At 44.6% G+C, this 17,924-nt stretch overlaps 1 long non-coding RNA gene across 1 annotated transcript; it reads left to right on the forward strand.

The window, feature by feature from the left end:
* Positions 1–698: 698 nt before the first annotated feature.
* On the forward strand, positions 699–1,044 carry LOC120729336. The gene is made up of 2 exons (XR_005694898.1): positions 699–751; positions 950–1,044. It is a non-coding gene; the product is annotated as an uncharacterized LOC120729336 (long non-coding RNA).
* The last annotated feature ends 16,880 nt before the right edge of the window (positions 1,045–17,924 follow it).

The following is a 17,924-nucleotide window of genomic DNA, read 5'->3' on the forward strand; positions in this document are numbered from 1 at the left end:
GTCAGGTTGGGGCTGCTGGTTGCCAGCTCAGAGCGGCGCTGGAAGATAAGATGAGCACTTGGCTGTAGGGGAAACTTGTTTTGTAAAGTTCGTTTAGCTAACCCGTGCAGGGGAATGAATTTACCCTGACTAAAGAAGTCAAGAGAAACGCACCGGGCTGCTCAGTGACTAACCACGGTTATTGTACTTTTATTATGAGTATTATACTGTAAGAGCTTCTGCTCCTGTGCAGAGCTGATTATTAAATATGTGCAAACAGCAGCATGTTTTCTGTCGCTTTCCACATGTGCAAGGACATTAGCGCCAACTTTTAAAAACCTGTCACTTCAGTAAACCCTCATTAGTCAATAGCTACGGATTAAATAGCAAAGCCCGATACTTATGTACTGAAACCAACTACTTCCGCTTGTCAGCTTAAGTTAAAATGTTAAATTTTTTCCTCTGATTATTTTAGCTTTTTTTTTTTTTACTGAGTTTGTTATATTTAATATTATTTAATATTCAGATTAAAAAACTGTCCGAATTAGTTTTATTGAGTTATGTTCACAAAGTCACATATGCAGTACTCTGTACAGCTTGCATCCTTTAGGACAAATAATTTGAAGCATTAATATTTCTGGTTCAATACCACCGCTGATAACACCTCCGTATGTTGTGACCAGGATGCAGCAGCAGACTGAACCTCGACTGAAACCTGCTCCATCATCTCATCTTTGCAGATGTCCATTTATAAAGCATCAACAACTCAAAGGTAAACATGATATTAGAAAATGTGTTAGTAAGGCCTTTAAAACAAATAAAAAATAAAAAGCTGTCGGCAGAACTGTAGGACTGAACAACTTCAGATCCCGAGTGTGTGAGGACAGAGAAGTAATCAGCTCTATTTCAGTTTTGAGAGATAAACTTTATATTTCAGTTTGTGATGATTCTGTTCTGTTTGTGATTACAGGAGCTGTCCTCAGATTCAGACCTCAGCACCACCCAGTGACAGCAGACAGATCATCCTATATCTTCAATCTTTGTAGTAACTCCAAAATTAACTGATGAAAACAGTACAAAGGTTAAAGTACCACATGTGCTGTCAGTGAAAGCTGCAGCTGTTTTATTGATAAATTTAAAGACAAAAGGATTAATCACCCCTGTAACTGTGTCACTATACATCAGCATTAACAGTATCTCAGTTTGGTGTTTCAGAAAACTGTTTTTTGACAATAGTTTGTTATTTAGTAAGTAATTCAGAGTCATAAATACCAGAGTAACCAGAAGGAAACATATATTTAACTTTCTACAGGACTTAAAGCTATTATATTATGTAAAACTCCAGACCCTCTGAGGATTATCTGAGTACTTCTAACATTACACAAAGCAATGGTCTCCATCAGTGTTCATGAAATGCTGGGTTTATCCTTCTTGTGAGGGAGCTGCTGGTGAAGATCACGAGCCCTGCTTGATCCTGGCGACGAGTTTCAGTCTTCCTGGTGTTTCTGAAATGATGCCTCTCACTGTGGATCAACAGAACTCCTGGCACAGGACAGCTGTAATGAAAGAAGTTGAAGAAGTTTTGAAAAAAAAATCTTGGAAATGCCCTAAATGTGAGAAGCAGATTTTGTATTTACTTTTCTTTTGCCAATCAAGATAACAAAGTATAATTTTCACCATTCAATTACTAACCTTGTCATCTCCTGCACTGTCTGTTTTGGGCTCTGGGCTCGTCCTTCCCAGCGCTCATGAGACTGCTTTGATGCACTGTGGTATGAGGTGCTAACCTGTTGACAGTGTTGGGAAGGTTAATTTTAAAATGTATTCCACCAAAGATTATAGAAGTAATGTATTCTGAATACTTTACAACTACATGAATGTCCTATTGCTGTGTGATTTATTACTATTACTGAAGGCTACTCGCCATACCAATACCAACTAGATGTTAAAATCTTAATATAAATGAGTAACAGTAGGTGGACATTAGGTAAGGCTGCACTTTTTGCAGCGATCTCGTGTAGAAAACTATTCAGCGCGTATATAAAACAGGTCAGCGGCTCCGAACCGTAAAGGGACCTCTGGCTAATACGTCGGGTTCGTGTCGGGCTCGTAGCTGAAAACTAGCTTTACTTTGTTGTCTGGGTCAAGTTAGCTAGCGAGAGACAGAGAGAGGCATTGAAAGGCTGCTCCAACGGAACTTATTGTTTCGGAGGAAAACATGAACACGGTGTACAGTTGAATCTTAACAGCTTACTTACAGCTGGGCTCGTCAGGCACTCTTCTTGGCTTTAGTGGTTATTATTATATTTACATGCTTCCAGCTCCCGTTTCTGCTCCATGACAGCTCGTACTTTTCCTTTTTCTCCCTCCCTCACTCACAGACACATAACGGGTATGGCAGTCCATTCTCCCTGCAGCACGGACTACACTGCCCATGAGGCTACATTGTTTAGGGCGATGCCTGTAACACTCTGCTATTGCCTTCATATTAAATCACTTTTATATAATAATTTTTAGAGGCTCTTATTGCGTGTTTTGTTTGGGTTTCAACCGGTGTGGAATTACCAAAAATAGAGAGGCCATAGCCTAACATATGAAACAGGAAAATACTGCCATGTAATCCATTTATTTCAACAAAGTAAATGCATTCTCAATATCACTTATTGAGCGGTAACTGTAACGGATACATTTACTCATATTTTGTATCAGAGGCAGAGCCAGACATTTGAAACACCCGGGGCTTAGCCCTAAAGGTAGTATGCATGTGGGATGTTTTTATTTTATTTATTTATTTATTTATTTATTTTGGGGGGGTTGGGGGGGGGGGGCTTGTTTGCACAACAAGGGTAAATAATTATATAAACTTTTCTCAATCTAAATAGTGGACTTTGGTAGAATTAAAAAAATAAGTGAAGTGCAGGTCTATGATGATTTTTTGTGCTACTATCATCATTTGGGGCGACCGTGGCTCAGGGGTTTGGGAATCGCATCTGTAACCGGAAGGTCTCCGGTTCGATTCCTGGGCTCTCTGTCCTGGTCGTTGTGTCCTTGGGCAAGACACTTTAACCTACTTGCCTACTGGTGTTGGCCAGAGGGGCCGATGGCGCGATGTGGCAGCCTCGCTTCTGTCAGTCTACCCCAGGGCAGCTGTGGCTACAACTGTAGCTGCCTCCACCAGTGTATGAATGTGAGAGTGAATGAATAGTGGCATTGTAAAGCGCTTTGGGTGCCTTGAAAAGCGCTATATAAATCCAATCCATTATCATCTGATTCTGGTTCTGTCTTGGTTAAATCCTAAGTGGTCCTGATTTCGAACTGTTGTAGTCCTGTTTTAATTCCGGATCAGTTCTGGGTCTGGTTAAATTGGGGTTTAGTCCTCGTGTCTTGATGCAGCCCCAACTTTGTTCTGCCTTGCTGCTTAATTAAAAAACTAGTTTAAGGTGTCCTGCATATGTGATATATATTTTTCCCTATATGAAGTAATTCTTTTTTGAACAAAACTCAAAACAGTGTGCGTGTGGTCATAAAAGCAGGAGCAACATCACAAGAAGCAGATCTTCCAGATAGGATGTATCTGCAATAAAACACTACAGCCCCCCATCCAGAACCTCAAGAATCTGGGGGGAAGGACAGTGGAATTCCTTTCATCAGAGTTGGCAAGCATAGAAATGACAACATTTAACAATTCACTCTAACAGTACGTGTTACAGACAGTAGCAGTGACAATAATATTGTATGCTGTAATCGTACTGGGCAATTAATGATACAAAAAAAACCCTGTTTTATCCTGTGAATAAAAGTATATGTTTTTGTCAGTGTACCATGGTAATAACAGAAGCGAAACGCAATATTGTGTCAGGAAATTCACTATTTACGCGCAATAAACAAAGGAGCAAAGCGCGACAATTTCTGTTCAGTGCCAGACTTGCTTGTAACCTATATCACCAATTATGTTAAGAAAAATGACGCATTAACTACAACAGCAGACTGACCTCTGTGGAAATGCTTGGAGCAGACTAACATGTGAGCTGGAGTGTTCTGGGATGTTATATTTGGTCTTCGAACGGCTGCAATCCAGGCCATCCGTGGCTCTTTGTTACTTCGGAAACATGGCTCGAACAATTTCTCTTCAACGACGTAATCCGATAACAACCGAACTCTTTACCCGTCGGCTTCCTGTGGCTGTCATGCCACCGGCTATTGCAGTTTTTTTTTTCATTGTTTTTATTGCAGATTTTCCTTTAACACGACAGTGTCTTGACATTAGACACAGAACAACAAAACAGTACAAACACAAAACGTACAACACAGCTCTTAAATAAGGCATAATACAAGATACAAAATACAAAATATAACATACAAGAGGTGGTGAGTCAGTCTTACAGCGCCCGGGTGGTGATCATGTGCGTAGTAGTCCTTTGAATAAGATAGCGGAAAGGTCCGGTCCAATATAGTCCAAAAAGGGGTGCCACATCCCATAGAACTGACCCACACTGTGGTGTATAACGTGTGTGAGGTATTCCAGAGGAATCAGTTCAAAAATTATTTTGCGCCAGCCACAGACAGTGGGAGTCCTATCGTTGATCCATTGTAAGAGGATATTTTTCCTGGCTGCAAATGTTAGAGTGTTATACAATCTTTTGTTGGCCGCCGCTTTTAGGCGGTCACTTGGAAGACCTAGAATCAGGGATAAAGGGTCCATCTCTATATCAACGTGGAAGATTTTCCCCAGTTCACCTGTAATGTCAGCCCAGTATTCTTGAAGCTTGTAACAGGACCAAAAACAGTGAGTTTAAGTCCCTACATCAGTTTTGCACTCAAGACACACAGGGGAAAGAGAGCGGTTGAAGAGGTGTCTGCGGTGAGGGGATACGTGTAATCTGTGTAAAATCTTAAGTTGGATTGCTCTTGTCCGAGTACAAATTGAAATCCTTTTTGCGAGAGACCAAACGGTATCCCACTTATCTTCATCTATGGTTACCGACAGTTCCCTCTCCCACACACCTCTAATCCCCTGCGCATCAGTGGTAGTCAAAGCATTAAGCACATGATAAAATGAACTCAGAGACACCTTCAGCTGTTGCCTAAACAAAACCTTCTCAACATCAGATACTTCAGGGTGCTCAGCAAGGGTTGTACTGTGAGTGATATAGTGTCGTATTTGCAAAAAACGAAAGAAATCCTGTCTAGGCAAGCCGTAACTGTTGGTAAGTTGTTCAAACGACATGAGTTCACCACCAGAGAAAAGGTCACCAAGAGACTTAATATTCTTATCAGACCATCGTTGAAAGCTGGGGTCCAAGGAACCCGGAGGGAAAGCAGGGTTATTCATTATAGGGGTAAAGGTTGATGTTATTCTCGATCTTCCCTCAAGACGGCGGACAATTCGCCACGCTTTTAGGGTGTTGATTGTTACAGGATTTGTACAAAGGGCCTTAATTCCGTTAAAATCATTACAAAATAATAGATCGCTCAGTTTGCATTGTGACAGAGCTGTCTCAATATCCGACCAGATTGAGGTTTTACCCCTAACCCAGTCGCTCACAAATCTTAAATGGGCAGAAAGCTGATACAATCTAATATTAGGTAGATTCAAGCCGCCCCTGGAGCTTGGCAGATGCAACACTGCCATCTTGAGTCTGGGTCTGCGCTTGTTCCAGATGAAAGAGGTAAGCCAACCATTTATGTCCTTCAGTACTCTCTTAGAGAACAAGACGGGGATCATTTGGATAGGATACAATAGCCTGGGCAGCACATTCATTTTGATCAGGGCAATGCGTCCTAGCCAGGAGACAGGAAGTGACGCCCACCGCTCTAGGTCCTGTTTGAGTTTGCCAAATAAGGGTGTGAAGTTGGCTTTGTACAATTGGTCGAGAGACGGGGTAATAAAGATCCCCAAATACACAAATCCATTAGGAGACCATTTAAAAGGAAAAGAAGGAACAGTAGCCGGCATTGTGAAAAGAGTACCGAGAGGCATGGCCTCTGACTTAGCCAAATTGATTCTATAGCCAGAGAAATGACTAAACCTGTCAATCACCTCAATGAGACTGGGTACGGATGTTACAGGGTTAGTCAAAAGAATCAAGATGTCGTCCGCGTATAAGGTTATTTTATGACACAGCTGTCCAATCTCTAAACTACGTATTGTGGGCGTCGCCCTTATGGCCTCAGCAAGAGGCTCTATGGCCAGAGCGAATAGAAGGGGCGATAAGGGGCAGCCCTGCATAACTCCCCTATGAGTGTTGAAGTAATCAGACCTAAGTCCATTAGTCAGGACTGCTGCCTGTGGATTATTGTAGATAACTTTGACCCATTTTATAAAATTCTCCCCTAAGCCGAATTTGCCCAGAGTATACAACAAATAAGACCACTCAATTCTGTCAAATGCTTTCTCCGCATCGAGAGAAAGCACCAGGCCGTCAATAGATTTTTGCTTGAAAGCTACAATAGCGTTCAGTAAGCGTCTAACATTGGTGGCTGAGTTTCGACCCTTTATAAAGCCTGTCTGGTCCTCCCTTATCAGCACAGGTAAAAAAAATTCTAAGCGGGAGGCCAGAATTTTAGAAAGCAGTTTCCTATCCACATTCAAGAGGGCTATAGGTCTATAGGATCCGCACAAATCAGGACACTTCCCTTTCTTTAGAATTAGGGAAATGTTGGCTTCCTTCAGTGTCTGCGGGAATTCACCCGTAATGAAGGAGTGGTTGAACATATCAAGAAGCGGTTCCACAATAATATCCCGAAACTGTTTATAAAATTCACAACAGAAGCCATCAGGCCCTGGTGACTTTCCACTTCGTAGTGATTTAATAGCCTTAAACACTTCGGTCTTAGTTATAGGGCTGTTAAGGGCAGTCTTCTGTTCCTCTCGGCTATTGCAGTTAATAATACAACAGCTTCTTGCCATTTTTTGTGTACCTTTTTATCGCTGTGTAAATGATTTAAATTGAAAGCCTGCGTGCGCTAGTACCTCTTGCCACGAGTTCCCATAATCCTTTGCAGTTTTACCCCTGAATGACGTCACATTTTCAATCTCTATATGATATATGGGGTGCTTTTGTCTGGACGTGCTTCCCATCCAGAGCTCCACAGCAGAGAAGAAAGTTCCAGAGCTCCTGGAATCCCTCTGCAATGGACCGCTGGCACTGGCACTTTGTTAGCGTTACAACAACAGTCCCCATATGGAAAAGAAATAGTAAAAACTTACATGATTTACTCATGAAAGTGGCCACTTTCTCATTACTTTCATATATTGTTTTAGTAAGTATCCAAAACATACAAGTTTCATTATATAATTTTTCAAGGGATCTTATATGTGTTTTCACTCAAGTTCCACACAAGACAGATACAAACTTTATAAGATTTATATGTGTCTTTTCCATATGGGTCATACCCCCGAGGTATCTAAACTTAAGTAAGGAATGTGTGCACTTTTTACACCTCTGACTAGCATTTAGTGGTCCCTTTCAAACATATTTGATTTTTGCTTGTTATTGAACAAATTCACTTCACTGCTTTTCACTATCTGACATCAATGCACATTGTTCCATTTACTGCATATTGTGCTTTATTCATGTCTCTCATTCCACCTGCATCAACATTGTAAAGTTTGTCACAAAGAGATTTATACTTTTATAAATACTAATACTCTCTATTCCTTTTTTTTTTTTTGCCTGTCCCATTTGGTTCTTTAGCCATCAGAATTGTTGTCTAGAGACCAACAAGGATACCCAGTGGATTTACTTTGCCAAATGGATCATCGTGGCATTGCCGTATTGGTCCATTTGATCGACCTTTGTTTTTATTATTTATTTTGTTTTATTTTCAGTTGTTACAGACGGGACAGACATGAGTGAGGGATAGGAAAGGGAGAGAGAAAGAGGAAGGAAAGGAAAAACAGAAGGGGAGAGGGACAGTGAGAAAGGAGGGGAGAAAAAAAATCTCCTGGATCACCTGTTGAGAGAAGAAGAATAGAAAACAAGCAAAAAAAAAAAACAAAAAAAAAACAAAGCAACATACTAAACACAACACCATCGCATTAATCTAGCTAAGTGTAAACAGCAGTAAATATTAAATATTCAATGTTGTTGTGCAGCACGCAGGTCAGACAGCGCACAATGTGCTTTGAAGTAGCAGCCAAGAAAGGTGTAATTTAAGTCTACGAGCAGTGAACACCCGTGTGCATACCTGTGTGGATCAGCGCGCTTGTATTCAAATGGTTTCCACATGTAATGGTCTGCAAGAGGATGTAGCGAGCCATAGCCCCGTCCCCCAGGGCATGAAGCAGGCATGGAGGAGATCCAGGGCCCAGACATTCAGAGGCCCCAGAGCACGAGAACCCAAGGAGGACCACCGGAGGGGCATCCGTGCCACCTTCATGGGAAGGGCTGAGGATCCCCAGACGAGGCGTCACCCAGTAGCCACCGAGCAGAAGCTAGAGGGGTTGCACCGGCGTGCCCGCCGGCTCTGCCGGCAGCCAGGTGTGCCAGAGTGAACCGAGCTGCAGGCCCAGAGGCCGGAGGCCCGAGGGCCCCCCGCACCCCGGAGGAGGCCTGACCGAGCAACAGGCGCCAGGCCCCACCAAGTAGCCCCCGGGAGTGAGCTGGTACATACCTGAGCGCCCAGCCCCGGACACCAAGAACCACCAACGTACCGACCCCTGAGAGCATCAGTCACCGGCAGGGAGTGTGGTGAGGGGAGATAGGCCTTGGAGGGCCTGGGAGTTCCCAGAGAGGTGGAGTCTAAGACCTGACCTGACATATAGACACAGACAAACAGGCACACACAGACACAAACATGCGTTCCCACCCTCATGCACACATATACAAACACTCAGCACTCACCCAACGTAAGGACTGACATAAATGGACATGTACACACAATCACACTCCCCAAACATACTCTACACCCCGGGCCCAGGTACCCTCGCCCCCAGAGGGGGAAACAGAACCCAGACCCAAGAGATGTTACCCTTCCCCCCAGGGTGGAGGCAAGCAGACCGTCCCAGGCTCCGCAGCAGCAGGGAGGCCAATCGGACAGCCAACATCTCCTCCCAGCCCCCCCACCCCGACGGCTAGCAGAGAACGGGGGTGTGTGAAGACCCCATACCTCCCTCCTCCCGCTCATGTGTAGTGTTGCTGCGTGTTGTTCTAAAGCATAGGTGTCAAACTCTGGCCCGCGGGCCAAATTTGGCCTGTAGCCTAATTACATTTGGCCCGCGAAGCCATACAAAATTACTATTAGAGCTGGCCTGCTGGTATTATACAGTTCATGTACTGCTAATATTACAATTCCCAGAATGCTCTGTTGTTGTTTTGGCTGCAAATACAATTTTTATTTAAGAAATGAATTCCACTGATGTGTTATTTAATTGGAATTTCGATTTTGCATGTGTGCAATATTAAGTTATATATACGTTTATATAAGTTATATGTATTGTTTAGTATTAAGCTTTGCTTGTTCCATACTCAGTTTTTCAGCAAAACTTGTTTGAGTCCATAAGAAAAGATTCCTTGTTATATTTGGAGGAAGATTTTTTTTTCAATAAATATTAATGTTAGCCCGCGACTTTGATCCAGTTTTGAATTTTGGCCCACTGTGTATTTCAGTTTGACACCCCTGTTCTAAAGTGCATTTAAAACAAGGGAGAGCATGCCAGAGAGCAGCAGGTGTTAGCACGGCCCCTCCCGAGAACCCTCAATGTCTACATGGATTTAAAATTGAGAGGTGGGCACCAGCGCCAGAGGTAGGTTTGAGTACACAGACCATCCACTGGACGCCGTTAACATGCCCACCCTCAAGGCCCTATATATATGTGTGTGTTATGAGAGTGTAAGTAATGTGGATGTCTAAGTTGTGAGATAAAATTGAGGCACAGGTGGCCAGAAGGGGACAGAGGGGGGGAATGTCTCCCCTGCACCCTCGTGACACACCCGCACCCCAAGGCCCTACCTGTGTGGGTGAGTGTGGTGGAGAGGGAGGTAGCCGGGGATGGGGAGGAAAAGGAAGGAGGGGAGGATGCCCCTCCTTAGGGCTAGCTCCCCCGCTGACCCCAGTAGGCACCCCCGTCCTCTGGTACCCACCAAGGCAAGGGAGCCCAGGTCCATCCAGCCCGGGGCCTACGGTAGCACTGCCAAGCCCCACAGGACCCGGGGCAGCCCACCCTACCCCACCGCAGAGGAAACTGTACCCACCCCAACATTCAATTGTCTCCCAGACTACACAAGATGTTTACCCAAGATGGCGCCGAGTATGGCAGCCTCGTCGCGAGCTCCCCCAAGCAACAGCTTTTTTCTGTGTTTAATTTTACTTTCCCTTCATTTTTTCGCGAGTAGCACATGTCTCCTTGTGTACGACTGTTACATCCCCCAGGAGGATGTCTCTTCTCCCTATTAACCCTTTGTTTTGTCCAGGCTCCACCTCCTCTGTCCTGATTGGATGTTGTGTCCACAGAGTCCGGCTAATTGGTAATTAGCAGAGCACTACTTAAGGCCTGTGGAGCCGTGCTTCTGTGCCCTCTGGCCATTTTGGTTGCCATACTTGTACAGGCTTGCATGCCTTTGTATTTTGTGTGAGCATTGTTGTTTTATGTTCAGACTGCTTGTAGGGGAGAGCTGCCTTTTGTTTTGACACCCTGTTTTCTCCTGTTTATGTGTTGTTAGGTAGGTTATGGTTATAGGTTGTATATTTTGTTTCTTTGGAGTTAGGTAAGTTTTTTTTATTTCTACGTCAGGGATGTTTTGTTTGTTATGTTGGCCTTGGCTCTCCCTGATGTTACACCTCGGTCTGAACCCCATCACCAGTATTAAATAAACCTTTTAAAATTACCATCTTGGCCCCTCCTTCTCTATCCACATTTATGTTCGTCCCTTCAACCCCCTAGACTAGCCAGGGGACGTAACATAAATTGGGAGCTCGTCCGGGATAAAATCCTGTTTAATCCATTTTTAGATGGTGAAGGTTTGGAGTTGTTTGTTTCTGCTGGTGTATTTGGCAGAGGTAGTTAGTATGGCGACTGGTGTTTTCACTTTGAGTGCATTTCTGAGTAATCCTTCTTGGGAGGAGCTACATGTGTGTAGAAAACATGATTTGTTTGCTATAGCAGCACACTTTGAGTTAAATGTATCAAGGCAAATGGTGAAAGAGGACTTGAAAACTGTTGTTTCAAACAAACTTGTAGAAGAAGGCCTGCTTCCTGTTTCTAAATCACCTCGTTTGCCAGTTCCTCTTGACAGGTCCCCTAATGAAGGAGTGAAGCCTGCTGTGTTAAAGGAAGAAGGGCAAAACCCTGCTGCTGGGGAGCAACAAACGGTGGAAAATGGCTCTAATGGCTCACCTTCTTTTGCTACTCCATCTTCTCCTCGTTCAAGACAAGAAGTATTACTCAAGGTACGTTTGGCTAAATTACAATTGGAGGCTCAGGATAAAGCCCAAGCTCGTCAGGCAGAGTTGGAACTTCGCAGGTTGGAGTTGGAAACAGAGACAGAAAAGGTGTTAAAGCTGAAAAGGTTGGAGCTGGAGTTGCAGATTGAAAGGGAGGTCAGACTGCGTCAGTTGGAGTTACAGGCACAGACTTCAAGAAGTACTACTCAACCTAGTTCTGCAAATTCATCTGTTGATGAAACAACCTCCTCCCATGTAAACCCAGGTGGTTTCAATGTGAGTAAAAACATTGTGTTGGTACCTCCATTTCGTGAATCAGAAGTTGATACATATTTCAATGTGTTTGAACGTGTTGCGGCGTCATTGCACTGGCCGAGAGAAGTTTGGCCATTGCTTCTTCAGTGCAAATTGGTAGGCAAAGCACAAGAAGTCTGTTCTGCTTTGTCTTTGGAAGAAAGTTTGAAATATGATGTAGTGAAGTCTGCTATCCTTGCTGCTTATGAACTTGTTCCAGAAGCATATAGGCAACGCTTTCGCAATCACAAAAGAACAGCAAATCAGACTTTTGTGGAGTTTGCTTGTGAAAAACACGTAACACCTGACCGACAAACCTTACTGGACATAAAAGACGGTCTTTCTTATAACTTTCTGGAGTTCAAGTTTTGCGACACGGACCCTCCGTTCGCAGACCCCCCATTCATCTCACCTGAGACGCCTTTGTTCTTTGGCCCTGGAGGCCGCAAACGCCGACGCAGAGGGAGAAGATCTGGTGTTCTGGTTCGACTGAGACAGCGCACTAACAGACCACCGTTACCCAGTTTATTACTGGCTAATGTGCAGTCTCTGGAGAACAAGCTGTGCGAGCTTCGGGCACGGATCTCATTCCAGCGAGAGATGCGGGACTGCTGCGTGATCTGCCTCACAGAAACCTGGCTATTGGACAAGGTACCGGACTCCGCAATACAACTACCGGGGTTCTCCGTGCATCGCGCGGACAGGTCACAGGATCTTACTGGGAAAAGCAGAGGCGGTGGTGTGTGTTTCATGATCAACAACAGCTGGTGTGATTATGCGAACGTGCACCCGGTCAAATCCTTCTGCTCACTGGACCTGGAGTACCTGATGATTAAGTGCCGGCCATTCTGGCTACCGAGGGAATTTACAGCAGTGATTATTACGGCTGTTTACATTCCCCCACAAGCCGACACTGACCGAGCACTCAGGGAACTGTACAGCACGATCAGCAGCGAGGAAACCGCACACCCAGAGGCAGCGTTTATCACAGCCGGAGACTTTAATAAGGGAAACCTGAAGAAAGTCTCACCCAAACTCCACCAACACATCCACTTCAACACTCGTGGAGACCGGCTACTCGACCACTGCTACACCTCTTTCCGGGATGCGTACAAAGCCCTCCCCCGCGCCCCATTCGGCCAATCAGATCACCGCTCCATCCTGCTCCTGCCCGCCTACAGGCAGAAGCTGAAACAGGAAGCTCCAACCCGGAGGGCGGTGCACTGTTGGACGGACCAATCGGAGTCTGCGCTGCGGGACTGTTTTGATCACGCGGACTGGGAAATGTTTCACGTGGCTGCTAGGGACATTGATGAGTACACAGACTCAGGAAATGCGTGGAAGATGTCGTCCCATCCAGAACAGTTAAATCCTTCCCAAATCAAAAACCCTGGATTAACGGAGATGTTCACGCGGCACGGAGCACCGCCTTTGCCTCCGCGAACACATCGGACTACAAACACGCACATTACCAACTCCGGAAGACGATCAAAGCAGCCAAACGTGAGTACAGGGAAAGGGTGGAGCAACAGTTTGACAACCCTCGGAGTATGTGGCAGGGACTAAACACGATCGCAGACTTTAGAGGGAAACCCAGCACACCGCAGACCACGGCCTCTCTGTGTGAGGATCTAAACGTATTCTACGCTAGATTCGACACAGCGAACACAATGAGACCGGACAGTGTGCGCACCGCAGATGACGTCAGTGCGCACACTGTGTCTGAGGAGGATGTGCGGAAGTGCTTCAGGAAGGTGAACGCACGCAAAGCTACTGGTCCGGGACGGGATTCCCGGCCGCGTCCTCAAGTCATGCGCGGCTCAGCTGGCTGGAGTGTTCACGCACATCTTCAACCTTTCCCTCTCTCTGTCTGTAGTCCCAGCCTGCTTCAAAATGGCCACCATCGTCCCTGTACCCAAATCCTCCACCATCTCCTCATTGAACGACTGGCGACCTGTAGCCCTGACCCCCATCGTGAGCAAATGCTTCGAGAAGCTGGTCAGGGACTTCATCCGCTCTGCACTACCCGACTCACTGGACCCTCTACAGTTCGCATACCGCCACAACAGGTCCACTGATGATGCCATAGCCCTGACGCTACATACTGCCCTGTCACACCTGGAGAACAGAGACACGTATGTGAGAATGCTGTTTGTAGATTACAGCTCAGCATTCAATACCATCGTTCCCTCGAAGCTGGACAGGAAACTGCAGGATCTAGGACTGAGCAGCTCCCTCTGCAGCTGGATCCTTAGCTTCCTGTCTGACAGACGCCAAGTGGTCAGACTGGGCAGCATCACCTCATCCCCCATGGTAAATGGTAAATGGCCTGTATTTATATAGCGCTTTACTAGTCCCTAAGGACCCCAAAGCGCTTTACATATCCAGTCATCCACCCATTCACTCACACATTCACACCCTGGTGATGGCAAGCTACATTGTAGCCACAGCCACCCTGGGGCGCACTGAACACTGGTGCTCCACAGGGGTGTGTACTGAGCCCTCTCCTATACTCACTCTACACCTACGACTGCACGGCCACTAACAACTCCAACATCATTGTGAAGTTTGCGGACGACACTACAGTGGTGGGTCTTATCACCAATGGTGATGAGACGGCTTACAGGGAGGAGGTCAGCGCCCTGACCCACTGGTGTCAAGACAACCATCTCACCCTCAACGTCGCAAAGACAAAGGAGTTGATAGTGGACTTCCGGAGGTGCAGAGAAGTACACACCCCCATCACCATCAACAGCGCTGCTGTGGAGAGAGTGAGCAGCTTCCGGTTCCTTGGTGTACATCTGGCTGAGGATTTTACGTGGTCAGTACACACAAACAAAACAGTGAAGAAGGCGCAGCAGCGCCTCTTCTTTCTCAGGAGACTGAAAAGATTCGGCATGAGCCCCCACGTCCTCAGGACCTTCTATCACTGTGCCATTGAGAGCATCCTCACTGGATGCATCACCACCTGGTATGGCAACAGCACCACCTACAACTGCAAAGCTCTCCAGCGAGTAGTGCAGTGCTCTGAACGAATAATTGGAGGTGAGCTTCCCTCCCTCCAAGACATCTACAGGAAGTGGTGCCTGAGGAAAGCGGGGAGGATCATCAAGGACTCCAGTCACCCCAGCCATAAACTGTTCAGACTACTTCCATCAGGAAGGAGGTTCTGCAGCATCCGGTCCCGTGCCAGCAGACTGAGAGACAGCTTCTTCCATCAGGCCATCAGACTGCTGAACACGTCATAGACACCTCACCTTCACTACTGGAACTTCAACATTATGCACTCCATACTGTACAGTAATGCCACTGTTTTGCACATGTCTCAACTCTGTATATTTTTATATATTTTATTTATTGTTTACTCTATTTAATTTGTAAAATATGTGTACACACACACACACACACACACACACACGTAGAAAAATATTTAGTATACACATCCAGAAATGCATATACTATTATATATTGTACATATATTTATTAGTTCAGATGTAGCCATTCTTGTATTTTGCTTGTTTACATTATTGTATTTTGCACAACTCTGTTGCTTGTGAAGCTCGCACACAAGAATTTCACTCACATGTACTGTACCAATGTACCTGCACATGTGATGTGACATTAAAAGTGATTTGATTTGATTTGATTTGACAAGACAACAGACACCCAGGTTAAGTTTATTCTCCACCTCTCCTATGTCTCTCCCCCACCTGCAGAGTGGACTCCTGCAAGAATGGAACAACCTCCCGCCAGTTGAAGAGCCCCCCAGTTAGTCCGATGCACAAGAGGCTCCTTGCGCCAGGGCTGAGCCCCCGTGCACCCACCCGCTCACAACCTCGGTGACACACCGACGAGGACCGAAGCCCCCAAGACCCAGCCAGAGCCCCAGCACGGAGGCGAAGCACCCCCGAACCCCAAACCTCCCACGCCTGCCCCGGATCCACTCAGGGGGAATGACCCATAATGTTTTATCTAGGGGTCTAGATTTATGCCTGTAGTGCACTGCCGTGTAAATAATTTGCATTTACTGAATATGTACTGATTGAGTACCACTGTTCAAAAGTTGAATAAAGAAACAAACTAATTTTTGCCTCTTTTTTTTTTTTTATTGAAGCCACCTTATAGAACATCACATCAGTTACAATGTAGAATCCATGTCATTTATAGTTTACAAATGACAAAATGTTTACACAAAATCATGAGTGTTTACATGATATCACCCACTACTATCATTACTTTATTCACTGTATCTTTTGAAAAAATACAGCAATTTTAACAGCACAATACTTAAGAATATTTAACAGGAGCAGGTTTCATTTTTCCCTGTTTTTATTACCACACTGTTCACCAAAACGCAGCAAACCTTCACCATCTTATCCAGAAGGGTCACCTCTTCACTCTCACATGGAAGAAGTAATCTGATTGGCATGGTGGTATGTTTGAAGCAGGTCCCTTGTGTAGCGCTGGAACCCAGTCATGATGTTTCATACATTTCATAGGCTGGTTTGCTGCAATAATGCCAAATAATTAGCAACCCTATAAATAGAAGGTAGTTCTGCAAAATCACTCAGTTGGATGTTTGTTCTAATTTGTTATGACCTCAGAGCGCATCGAAAATAAAACTAATAGGCTATAAAGAGTGATATGAACATATTTAGAACTTACCGGAATGAAAATGTCTGGAGCACCAACAGATATTTGGAGATGGAAGAGAACTGCACGTCAGCTCGTCTCACAGCTGCTATCCAGGCTAGACACCTTCGTTTGGTAACATCGATACACGAGCTGCCTCATGTTGCTTCCAGGTTGGGAAAGAATGAAAAGATAAACCATTTTCAACCGTATTCTCTTGCCGGTCGTGCTCCCTTTTCACTTGCGCTAGACCCCCAAAATGGCGGATCGGGCCAAAATCCTTTCCACGCACACCCCTGTGGCATCACGCTCCAAAGCCCTATATAACTACATTTAAATTACATGTTGTTCTTTTTCTTTGTTTATTTTCTCTCTTACAGACAAAATGATATACCGGTGTACTTTCACTGCTCTGTCTGCAACATGACAGTCATACAGCGTGGGGATATGGCAAGTCAAGTATTGTCATGTCAGCATTCAGGACTGCTCCTGCTGAACTCTCCGTGGAGCCTCGTCTCCCTCTCGATGTCTTGTCTCCAGCATCTAAACCATTTTCTGAATATTCGGTAGAACATACATGTGCTCTACCCTCTGTGCTAAATGAAACTGCGGCTTGTGGAAAGTCCATGGAAATGAAACGCCCTCACTGTGGTCTTAGTCTTCTTACAAAAAAACTTCAAGGCTCACATGAGGAGGAGGCATTCAAACAGGTCAATAGATGTTTGCCTGGCCTGTCATCTGCTGTGTTTTTTTGTAGAGGGACTTCTTTTTCTTTGTTTTTCAGTTTGCAGAGGACATGGAGATCTTTTTAAATGTGCTAACGAGCAGAGACTACAGCGATAAAGCGATAGATCTTTCAGCCCAATTCTACTTTTTCTGCATAATCCATCATACAAAATGTAATCAAATGGAAAAGTCTCTTTTTAAAACTTGTTTTATTAGTTTTAACCTTTTAACTTTATGCATCAAGCAAAAATGTAATTATATGCAACATTCTCTGACTGGAAGAAATTTGTTTAATATTTAAACCTATTTTCTGCACATTCCAGCACATAAAATAAATTTTTTTTTGTGTGTTTACACTCAGTCTTTCAAATAGATGCAAGTAAAACACAGCAGAAAATAAATAAAGTCAAAGACTAGCGGTCCTGTTGCTCTATTTTCACCTGTAAAGCAGGAGTGGGGTAGGCAGAGGTTTATCCTGGTGCAGGTGTACCGCAGCGGTCAGTGGAAGAATCCGCGAGTTTCTCTGTGAATTTCCCATTACGTCGTTGCGCACTCGGTGCTTGCTTGGAAGTTTAGGGGTTTTTTTTCGCTGAAAAAGAAGTTTTCTTCTGTGGGATTATAATATTATTTTATGCCATGTTATACCCCTAATTAAAGATTGTGAATTATTATGTAGTTTTAGTTTGCATTATTCTCCTGAATTAGAAGAAGGCGGTAACTATTGCATTTGTTAAACTGATTTGCATTACATTAGACTGCTGATTTATTGTGAATGAATGATATTGTTTTATGATGCATTATACTGCTGAGTTATAAGAAATACTGTTCGCAGAAAGTCATCGCCTTATTTGTCTGAGTAGAAGAGAACAGAACATGCTGGAGTTTTCTGCCCCATCTCAGCAGGAGCA

This window comes from Simochromis diagramma, unplaced genomic scaffold (assembly GCF_900408965.1).
Source record: "Simochromis diagramma unplaced genomic scaffold, fSimDia1.1 OVJJ01000383.1, whole genome shotgun sequence".
Taxonomy (NCBI): domain Eukaryota; kingdom Metazoa; phylum Chordata; class Actinopteri; order Cichliformes; family Cichlidae; genus Simochromis; species Simochromis diagramma.